The 11,544-nt window shown below is 39.9% G+C and overlaps 2 pseudogenes; one reads left to right on the top strand and one right to left on the bottom strand.

The window, feature by feature from the left end:
* Positions 1–8,380: 8,380 nt before the first annotated feature.
* LOC101588153 lies at positions 8,381–9,121 on the top strand (annotated as a pseudogene).
* Positions 9,122–10,959: 1,838 nt separating this feature from the next.
* LOC101588409 lies at positions 10,960–11,504 on the bottom strand (annotated as a pseudogene).
* Positions 11,505–11,544: the final 40 nt, after the last annotated feature.

The following is an 11,544-nucleotide window of genomic DNA, read 5'->3' as shown; positions in this document are numbered from 1 at the left end:
ATTTCAGGAATTGGCCGGACTTCCCAACAAAGGCTCAAGGGTCTAAAGGGGCAAATTCTTTCAAAATTCTTTTGTTTTCAGAAGAGTGCCTGAGGACACTGCTTACTCAGCACCACCTTAGGGGCATGTATCCCTCAGTTCAGCTATCTAGGAACTCCTGAGCCTACACCATGGGCAACGGGGCGGGGCTGGCTGCTGGTGGCAGCTCCTGGCATCACCCACACTGTGCTGATATGGTGTGAGGAGTGGTGAGACCAGAGTAAGCCTGGTTTATCTGCATAAGAAGTAAGCCCCTGTAGGTCCTAGTTTATAGCCAGAAGTTCTTTCAAAAAAAGAAGGCTAATTCAATATATCCAAAACTTTCAAGTTATTGTGGTGATAATACCAATAGATACATGTCACAACACAGAAAAGTGCTAATGTGTGATATAGGAAGTTCTTCTCCCTCGGATCTGGCTTCCAGAGAAAAGGCAGCTCAGCCTGGTTGGGTATGCAATGCTTACTTGTTGAGTGTTTGGGTTGCAGCTTTACTTAAGGAGAAATGCCAAACATCCGTGAAAAGCCATCTAGGAACTCCTGAGTCCTAAGCGCTATGCAGTCAACTGGAGTACTGTTTGTCTTCTTCTTTTTAAAAATTAATTTTATTTATTTTCTCTTAATTTTATTGAGAGACAAATAGCAATGAGACAGTTTCCAAACAGGTTAGTAGGACAGTTACAATAATTGATATATTGCATATTGTTGTCTTCATAGTAGTTATTCTTAGTACAAGATGCAGACATGATATCTGTCCAAACACTATTAGTACAAATCTTTCTTCTCATTGAATTAAGAGAAAATAGCTGTATGTCTACCCTATTTTATATCTATCTATCTATCTATCTATCTATTCCACTACAAAATGGTCCTTCCTTTGTATCCCCCTTTTTTGTCTAGTTTTGTCAGAGATGAGTATTCCATTGCATTTAAATATTGTAGGTGTGTGAATTTAGCAAAATAATCCAATATAGTCCAGTAGTCCATAGTAGTATAGTGGGTTCTTGCCAGTCTGTGTGGGCTTTATTTCTTCTCAACATACATATGAGTGAGAGAAAGTGAGGGTAGCGGAGGCCGGAAAGGGTTAGTAGTGGGGTCTTTCTAGTAGAAAGGGCTGAGGACCAGGTTTGGAGAGGGCTGAAAGAGTGAGACTGTTGTAGTGGGTCTCAAAGGGGATGAAGAAAGTGAAGCACTAAACTCTCACTGGTATGGACAGGAGGGCTGCAAGTTTTTGTGTTTAGCAGCTGGTGGTGCTCGGATCTGGCTTCCAGAGAAAAGGCAGCTCGGCAGGGGTGGGGTGGGGTGGGGGTGGGGGCAGGAGGGATGTGGTTAGAGGCTATCCTCCAAGCGCATTTGCCTTCAGCACACACCTCTGCTTCTGGGATGAGGTGGCTCTCCCCTTGGGCCACCTGGGTGGTCATTTGCACAAAAGCCTTGCCATTTCTGCCTAACATGAGACTTCTAACAGACAGTATTTTTCTCCAGTTTCCACATTATTAGCTAAAACTCTGCCAGACTACCTCCTGGTATGAGGCTCTTCCTGCCAAATTCTCACTCTTTCCCCCTTTTTCTTTTCCAGGTGTCAGATCAACATCATGCTTCGAAGGTTTTCCATCTATGTATTCTGCAGCCTCATTTTATAAGCTTTTGTGGATGTTATTTCCCAGTAAAAGGCGAGCTTCCTAATTCCATCTGCTGCATGAAAGGGCCCAATAGTTTTATGTAAAATAGTGTTGCTAGGAAAGATCATATAAATATATACTAAGTTAGCTGATGCATACATAGGCTGAGATGTAAGAGATTAAATTAATTATATGATAGTGTGAATTTTTTTCAGAATTAACCATATATCTTTAATTCTTTCTAAAATTGCCTAATTTCTTTTCATGGAAGAATAAGCTTACAGTTTTTTCAGGTGTTTTTGTTGTCAGTTTAGAAGGATCAATAGTATAATATTTTGTTACATAACGTTCTCAAACAGGTGTGCTTGATGTGTTGAAATGTATAATATGCCTGAGACTACAGATTTACTGAAAACAAGATTGCGTAGATGTTGGGTTTATGTTCTTCTATCTCTTAGTATTCATGAATGCACAGTCTCTGTACTTATAATTGGAGGTGAGTCCCTAAGACTCCTGTTTAAGTCTCTGCTGTTTGTTTCATTAGTTTTCTTATTCTTCACTGAAAATCTTAGATATGTCATATTACTGGGTTATTGGTGGGAAATAAAATACTTATTTGAAGCAAAACAATGCAAATATACAATCAAGACTAATAGCAAATCTAGGAATATTTTTGTACACTTAACATTGTGTCTTCCATTTCTATGTTTGCTGCAAGTAAATACATGTGGATTGTGGAGCCTGACTTACATGTCCACGTGTTTTTGGTTGTTCACATGGGGATCACTCAAGCACCTCCATATATGTGCAGATTAACTGAAAAGTTCCTGCTTTCATGGGAAAAATCAATGTGATTATGGCCTTAAAGATTACATATTCTGAACAAAAGTTTTTACACGAAAAACACCCAGCATAATATCTTCAAAGGATGTGGAGACTGTTTTCTGCTTCTGCCTAGTATTGTTTTTGTTTTAATTCATTCACTCTTGATAATGCCTAGGTTTTTCTTTATGAGTGATGACTAAGGAAAGTATCTTATGCTTAAATATAGATTAATGAGTATGAGCTTGTACGTTGCATGAGGACTGTTGCAAACACTGTGAAGGGTTTGAAACTGTTCAGCCACACTTAAGCGGCCTCATAACACTTCAGAGTAACACTCACAGGCCCTGGTTTTCTACTTCTCCTGTTGGACGCATGGATGAACTGAGAAACACAGAAAATGTATATAAAACTCTGATGGTGGACCATTATGACCAAGCCAAATACCAAAATTCAGAAGCACTGCCCTGACGCCAAGACACACACACCAATGCCCTCTTTGTGTAGGCAAGAACAAGGCATGGTGTCATCCAGGCACCACTGTGTTGATGAATGAATGCTGAAACTTTACCAGTTAGCAGGGAGCCAAGTATAAGCCACGGGAAGGGAAAGCTAAGTGAACATGGCAGTCAAGGCATTCAGTGGGCTGAGTGAACCAAGACTTTTGTGCTGAAGTGGATCCGAAGGATTGATTTCTCTTCATGGCACTAGATAGCGATGGCTCACTATCTGTGGAGAGGCTGAGGGAATCTGGTAGGAGGGTAAATCAAAAGTGTCTGGTGTGTTTGAGGAGCAGGCGGTGGGAAGCCCCAGTCTCACTGTTGATAACTTATCTGTCTCCTTCCAGTGGGGCTGGATCATGGTATCTAAAATATAGCAGGGTGTATTTCATGTGTGTGGCACTGTGGAGGTATTTATACACATTCAACACTTTTATAAGTTTAAATGCGTAGCATTTCAAATTTACCAGATACATGGAAAATTAAATGACACCTACTTGAGTGTCATAGGTGCTAAACCACCTAGATTTAATCAGTGTTTACATTGTTCTTGTGAGCTTTAATTGCTTTCTTCACCTTCTTTCTTTAAAAACTTATTTATATAAGTTCCAGGCTTATAAAAAATATAGCAACACTCTTTGGTCTATATCCCTGCTCCTTCCCTGCCACCCAAGATTATTTGGGAGTAAATCCTATATATTACTTCAGACATTCTTTAGTTGCTAATCTCTAACAGATAAGGATTTCAAAAAAATAATTACACAATACTATATATCATGTAAGTAATTACTAGTAATTCATTAGTGTCTTTGAGTACCTACTCAATATTCTGTTTTTCATATCTTGGCTTTATATTTTTTAAGTGTATTTTAATCATAATGGAAGTGACATTTGTACATTATGGTAGATTGATATACCTCTTAACCCTGTTTTAGTCTGTAAATTCCTTGTCCCTGTGTCTATTTTTCTTTCTTATAATTTATTTGTTGAAGAAACCTACATTCCAGGCTTTTCTGATTATATCCCAGTAATTCTATTTAACACTTCTCTTTATGCTCTGTTTTTCAATAAATTGGGTTCTGGGTTTAGACATGAAATGGGTATAAATCCTATTTTTCAGTAAAAATACTTTATAGATATCCTGTGTGTGTCTCCTGAGGGCAAACGATGTTGTTTTTTCTTTCTTTTCTGACCACTGCTTACTCAGCTCATCTGAGCATCTCCTCTTTATCACCTTCTTCTAAACAAATAAAGTACTGTAGAAACAGCTGAAACTCTGCTTCTTTCCCTCCTGAGAGTTAAACACAGGTTTCCATACCTTAACTACACACATGTTTTTAAAAGCTAGATTAAAAAATGTGTTTTATGTTTAGAATGTATACACACTTGGTCTCATGCTGCTGCCTACATTTATTTGTGGCTTTGAGATGAAGATACATGGGGACCTGATCCATCTTTTTAAAGTACAGTTTAATGAATACTATATGGATGAATCCTACTCTATTTTACCAGTTTCTCTACTTAGGAATCATTGTCTTTTCTTTTTTTTTTTATTAGCACAGGCTCACAGTCCATAAGGGTTATATTTGTCAAGGAGCATTTGGTACATGAACAAAATTCATCTTAATTATTATTATTTTTTTTTACCCTGTACCCTGCTCTTTCAACCCTCTCAAATTTGGTCACCTTCTGTGGTAGTTGATACATTGTGTCAACTTGACTGAATCTGCTCAGCACAGTTCCAGGCTGTAGAGGGCCCGCCCTGGGGCGCCATTGGTTCTGCCCTGAGGCATGACTGGTTCCACCCTGGGGTGTTATTGGGCTGGCCTTGGGGCGCAATTGGTTCCACCCTAGGGTGTGATGGGCTGCCCATGTGACTCAGCACAAAGTGTATATAAAGGAGTTGAGGAAGGCTTCTCCACTGCCTTGCCCTGCTTCCTTGGAGAAGTCCCAGTCTTCAGAGGAGCTTGATCTTCACAGCTGCGCCACTTTGGAGGAGCTCCAATTGTAGCAGTGGAACACCAGTCTTCACAGTCAGTGCAGAAGGAAGAGAGAGGCTTGATGGACGCCGCAGCTGCTGCTCCTCCTCTGCTCTTCATTGTTTTCTGACACATGAACTGCTGTCATTTGTGTTGGAGCCAACAGAATATGAACTGAAACCTCCACAAACTGTGAACTAAATAAACCTTTTCTTCCTTCTTTTTGAGTGTTGGGTATTTGTCCCAGCAATGAGTAAAAAGTAACTAAGACACCTTCTCAATTGCAAAAACTCTATTTTCATGATTATTTTTCTCCTTCAATTTTTTAAATATATAATTTTTTTGTGGGGGTGGTTCTGAGGATTAAGCCAAGGGTCTTCATAATAAGCTGTATCATCATTCCCTTTTAAAACATATTTTATTTTGAGACAGAGTCTCCCTAAATTGTCCAAACTGGACTCAAACTTGCAAGACTTCTGCCTCAGCCTCTAGAGTGCTGGGATTGCAGGCCATGGCATCGTACCAGGCTGCAAGGAATGCTCTTGTATCTGAGTCCTTGTGTGTATCCTTAAGTTACCTCAAGGTGGGCATCTAAAAGGTAAAGCTCTGGGTTGCAGTGTTATCCTTGGGGGAGCTCATGCCAGCCCATGAGAGCCTATTAAAATTAAAAATAATTTAATGAACTAATTATTAAAGATAAACATTAAAAATTAGATAACTTTAAGTTACAATTAAGTAACTTATTAGAGACAAAGGTAATACTCAGAAATCTTCACTTACTAATTACTAATCTTCGCTTACAGTCTGCTATGCCCTTATCATATATGCTAGAATTATCTGCACTCATAGTTACTTATTGCATCTGTATGGAAGAGAATGACAAAACAGTATCACTGTACGTTTCTTCCCATTCCTGTCCTGAGTAGTGATTGAGTTTGACAGGGTTAGAAGAGAGGGGTAAAGGGTGAAAAAAAAATAATTAGTGCAGTTTGAAATCAGTTAAGGGGGGATTCTTTTTTTTTTTCTTCTCATGTACTAACTTTTATTTTATTTTTTCCAAAATTTTATTGATAAACAGTAATGAGACAGTTTCAAATCAAATCAGAAGTACAGTTTCAACAAATAACATACTGCATATGTTCTTCTTAGTGGTTAATTGCTGTACAAGATGCGGACTTGAGAAGGGGGGATTCTGTTTTTTTTTTTCTTTTCAAAGTTTTATTGATAAACATATAGCAATGAGACAGTTTCAAATCAAATTGAAAGTACAGTTTCAACAAATAATACACTGCATATATTCTTCTTAGTGGTTAATTGCTGTACAAGATGCAGACTTGTGATCCTACTTACAAACACCATTAGAAAAAATCATTCTATTCATTAAGAGAATGCAACTATATATCTATCCCAACCACTTTGAATACACAGATACAAAATGGACATTCATAGTTATACCCCAATTTTTTTAAGGGGGGATTCTTATACCACAGAAATTAGATACTATTACAAATCAGAGCTTAACTGATTGCTTTGTAGATGTTTTAGGTTTATGAATGTAAAGAGAAAACAATAATGTAGATAAGCCTTAAAAGTATATCATATCTACGGGCTTTACATTATAAGTATCACAAAAAGTGAGCAAGTATCATTGCAGTATTTAAAACCTGTTGATCAATGAAACACCCAGTGTCACATTAAGTGGTTATATTAAAATTCTTTGAGAGTTTGGACTATTGAATAAATGACAGAACAACTTAGAGACCTAACTTAAGAACACTCCACTATGTTAGCGGTTTTCTTTTAAAAGAAAATATCAGAGTATCTTTGTGCCCAAGAAGAATGCATCACACAGATTCATTTCCAAGACAGGTTTTACTGATCAGGTGCAAGAGATGTGGGTGGTTGTTAGCATAGTCTGGATCAACCTCACCTTTTATTTTACGTTCTGCCCAGGGACAGGGGTGTGAGTGTCATAAGCCAATGACTAAGCAAGGTGGTAGTCAGTGTTCAAGGTACTTCTTTTGGATGTGCAGTTCCTGGTGGTGTTCAGGATGGGTGTTCTTTTGTCTGGAACCTCTCTGTTGGTGAGTAAGGATATAATCAGATCTGTATTTTGGTCTTACAGCCTCTCACCCAATCCTATTTTCTCCTTCTTGGATGTTGTTCCCAAAACATCTGGTACAATTTGTATGTCCAAAGCCTCCTGCATTCTTAGCTGGGCCTTTTGAAGGTAACTGGATCTAAGGTGCATGATACTGGGATGAAGGGTGTGTGATGACTAAATTGGTTTATTACAGTACTGGGTGTGGCTAGTGGAAGGCCCTCCCTGGATGTGGGTGGCACCAACCCATAGTCTTGTAAAGGGACAGAAGGATTGCGGCTTGTTGCCTCCTGCTTTCTGCCTACCCTGTTATGGACCGTTTCTCCTCCGCCATGCTACCCTGCCTTGGGGCCCAGCAACTATGAACTAAAACCTCTACAAATTACGAGCTAAAATAAACCTTTTCACCTTTATCTTTGGATGTTGGAGATTGTTTTAGCTATGAGAAAAGTAACTAAGACATTTGACACCTCACTTGAACTTAAAATCTGTTTCTTTATTCTTTCAACAATCATGATGTCTTCTTAACAAAAGATTTTTTTTTTTTACTCATTAAACATTCTAGGATAGTCTGTTGTATTTTTGTGGAAATTACTAATAATATTAGAATATGGTTTGTATATAAAGCCACTGAGTTGAGAATTACATATACTGGTTTCACGCTAGATTCTAACAGAAATAATTAGCTGAAATGTTAACCAGGGTTTATGTGATAGGAATGTGGCTGAATTTTTTCTGTCTGATAAAAAATGTATTTCATTTTATTGGATTTTTAAGATGAGATCTCACTAGGTAGTTCAAGCTGGCCTTGAACTCACTATGGGGTATAGACTAGCCTTGAATTCGCAGTGATCCTCCTGCCTTAGTTTCTCAACTGCTGGGATTACAGGGATAGACCACTCTACTCAGCAAATGTATATTTTATTATGATGGTTGTTTTAGTAGTGATTGGAAGTTTGAGTATTAATTCTAATAATTTCAAAAAGCATTTATTCATAACATACCAGCTCTCAGCCACTGTTCTAAAACAGCAGGGGAAAAATATGGTTACTCACACACAATGGAATACTAGTCTGCTATAAAGAATGATAAATTTGAGTTAATTGGGCCTTGAAGCCGTAATGTTAAGTGAAATAAATCAGATACACAAGCTTAAATATCACATAATTTATCTTATATGAGAAACCTAAAACATAAATACATTGAAGAACAAAACAAAGGAAGCAGGGAGTTCGCTCTCCTGCAAGAGGAAAGGGGACTAAGAGACCGAGGGGGAGGAAAAAAGAGGGGATATAAAAAGAATCAAGAGAGGCTGGAAAGATGGCAAAAGAAGAGCAAAGAAAAAAGATCCCCTAGGTTCCAGAAAATAGCCTTAAAAAGAGGAAAGCTTATCAAACCCTCAAAGCCACGCAGGCAAAACAGGCACTTTTGGCAAGGAAAGACAGGAAGGTAAAAGTGATCATATTTAAGCGACTGGACTCTTTCCTTCATGATTCCTGGCGGCTGTGGCGTGACGGGGTGCGCGTGAAAGAACCAGAAGTGAAGCCTCCCGCTTTGGAAGCACTTGATGAACACTCCTTGGCCTTCGTTGTCCGCCTCCAAAGTATTCACGGGTGAGTTCACTAGTGCAGGAGACCGTTGCAAGACTTCGCCTGAAGAAGCTGTTCAGTGGTCTCTGTTAAAGTCATCCCCCAAAACTCTCAAAATGCTGCGAATAGTGGATGGAGCCTTATGTGACCTGGGGATTTCCAAATCTGAAGTCTGTCCCGGACCTCATTTTGAAAAGTGGACAGTCAAGAATAAGACCTTCCCGCCGCCGCCGGACAACACTGTGATGGAGGCGCACCGGGGCAAGTTTGGTGTCATTTTCCTGGAAGACCTCATCCACGAAATCGCCTTCCTGGGGCGCATTTCCAGGAGATCGCCTGCTTCTTGCGCCCTTTCCACCTACCTGTCTGTGGCGCCGCACGCTATCAAGAACAGAGTGGGCTTCCTCAAGGAGACGGGCTCACCTGGCTATGGGGTGAGTGCATCAACCAGCTCATCAGCCAGTTGAACTAGTTCCAGAGACTGGAAGAAGTATAAGGGAATCAGCATGGCAGGCACCTCTCAGCACCGGCAAGTTTCAAGGAAGAGTTCCATTGTTTCTCATCATACCACGGCTGAAATCAGCACTTGCTGCAGAGGGCGAGGTCCTGTTTTGTTGCATCTTCTGACCTGGTGCTCACTGTTAGTGAATGAGCAACTTAAGGAGGATATGAGGCTCCCTGTCCCCATGACTTGGAGCAGTGAACCCAGCCCAGAGGCGTACTTGAGTCTGGAGCCCCAGGGCTCTTTTGAAAACACTGAAGTACAGTCACAACTGTCTGAGAGAAAAAAAAGAATCAAGATACACCAAGCACGCAGACCAACTCCCTAGGATGAATGTGATCTGCAAACACAGACTAATAAAAATAAAGATTAAAAGAAAAATAAAACATGAGATTAAAAAAAAAAATCAGATTGTCCTTGAAATCAAAAACTACAATCAAGGCAGGGAACAGTTTGCAGGAATGTTTTGTCAGGTAATTGTATTCTACCCTAATTTGGTTCATTCAGATTGGTTGTGTTGAGAACTGTATGTTTCAGCTTCAGGTGGTAGGTAGCACTGTTCCATCTAGAAAATTACCTTCTAGTTTTACTTATGGAGAAAAAATAATCATTCGTGTTTGGTGACATGGGGTCTTGTTCACTTTATGTCAAAATGACACTAGAAAGTGATTGTTGTGAGTGGGAAAATTTCTTCCAGTACTTGGCTAATTAGCAGGCTCTCCCAATGTACATTGGACATGTCGCCTTCGCTGTAGGCATTGTGTGTGTGTTGCTATAAATAGGAAGGCTGTACAAACATGAGCCAGTGCTTTTCTTCTACCACACACATTCTCTTTTTTCCTGAGATCCCTCTTTTGATCTCTGATAATCGGCCCTTCCTCCCCATAGTGGCAAGGGGATGAGCACCATATGTTCAGATATGCGAACAGCAATGAATGGCACAGCATTTCCTGGCAATAAAATAAGATACACTTTTTTTTTTAAAAGAAGTCATTTAGATTAATATTGAATGAAGAATGTGTAGGAATGACAAGGAGGCGGTTGCGTTCTAAGAATTTGAAATAAACTAGCTCCAAATCCCTTATGACAGAAAGAAATATGTGTCTGATGAGACCAGCAGCACTAGACTAAACTCAGTGATAGTGATGATTTAGAATCCGGCGTCGCAAAGTTTTTAGTTCTGTGAGTAAATTTTAACACCCCCACATCCACTGGATCTGAATGAGAAAAGATACTCTAACTCATCTCAGTCAACCTTCAAAGGAAAGCTAATTAGAAGAGGGACTGGAGCAGGAAAAAGAGGACTATTTTTATGTCTAACTTATCAGGAACGCAGTCTCTGAATTTAGTCTTTCCAAACAGAAAAGACGGCTTATTGTTTTCCTTGTAGAACTATCACACATTTGGCAATATCCCCAAAACTCAATTTATTCTCTAGGGTCTTAGAACCAGAAAAAGACAAAGCAGAGACTTTTCTCATAGATGCTCAGAGGAAATGGAATGAAAATATTGGGCAGCTATGTTAAAAAAGAAAAGTCTCAACAAACTAAGAAAAACTTTTGTGCAAGTTCTACGTTTGGGTTTTTTTTTTTAATTTATGGCAGAGCTGCCCCGCAAAGTGCCGTGATAAATACATATCATAGGCAGTGTAGTTGTGATCAGTTGACACTCTTATGACAAGTCATTGGGGAAAAAGAAGAAACTATGGAAGATTAGCTGTTTTGTGACCCTTCGCTTAGCAAAGCTAGTGTATTTCACCTGTTTTAGGAATTCCCTCCGCACCTTTATTTATTTGAAGATGGAATATATCATATCTTTATGGGCTGCAATTCTTTTGTTGATATTTCTTCTTTTTTACTTTTTATAGGTATATAAACTATCTGTTGTTGGAGCCAGCCTACAGTCTCATTTCTTCTGGACACACCCACAGTGTGGCTATGCCACTTAGTGGTCTTGGTATCCTGGCCTCGACTCGAGGCCCCTGGAAGTGGTGCAGGCCCCTGTAGGTGCTGATCTTCCTCAGTCACTCCAGGTCTTCTTGGAGCATGTTGTCCAGACCACTGGCCAGCACCTGGCTGTACTTCTCATCCTGCACATCCTTCTGCCTGTTCAGGAACCAGTCTGGGATCGTGTATTGGCGCGGATTCTGCATGGTGGTGCTCATACGCTCCACCTCATCCTCAGTGAGCTCGCCAGTCGTCTTGGTGAGGTCGATGTCTGCTTTCCTCCCCACCACATGAGCGTGTCGTCACTCCACACCATTAATGGCAGTGATGGCAAAGGCTATTTTCTGCCACCCATCGATGCTGTTATTGAGGACCCTCAAAATGTGGTGGAACTTCACTAGAGACATGGCGGCAGCAGCAATGATGGGGTGTCAGTAATACTTTCTT

This window comes from Octodon degus, unplaced genomic scaffold (assembly GCF_000260255.1).
Source record: "Octodon degus isolate 3935 unplaced genomic scaffold, OctDeg1.0 scaffold00009, whole genome shotgun sequence".
In the NCBI taxonomy this organism is placed as follows: domain Eukaryota; kingdom Metazoa; phylum Chordata; class Mammalia; order Rodentia; family Octodontidae; genus Octodon; species Octodon degus.
This window is presented reverse-complemented; position numbering and strand designations above follow the sequence as displayed.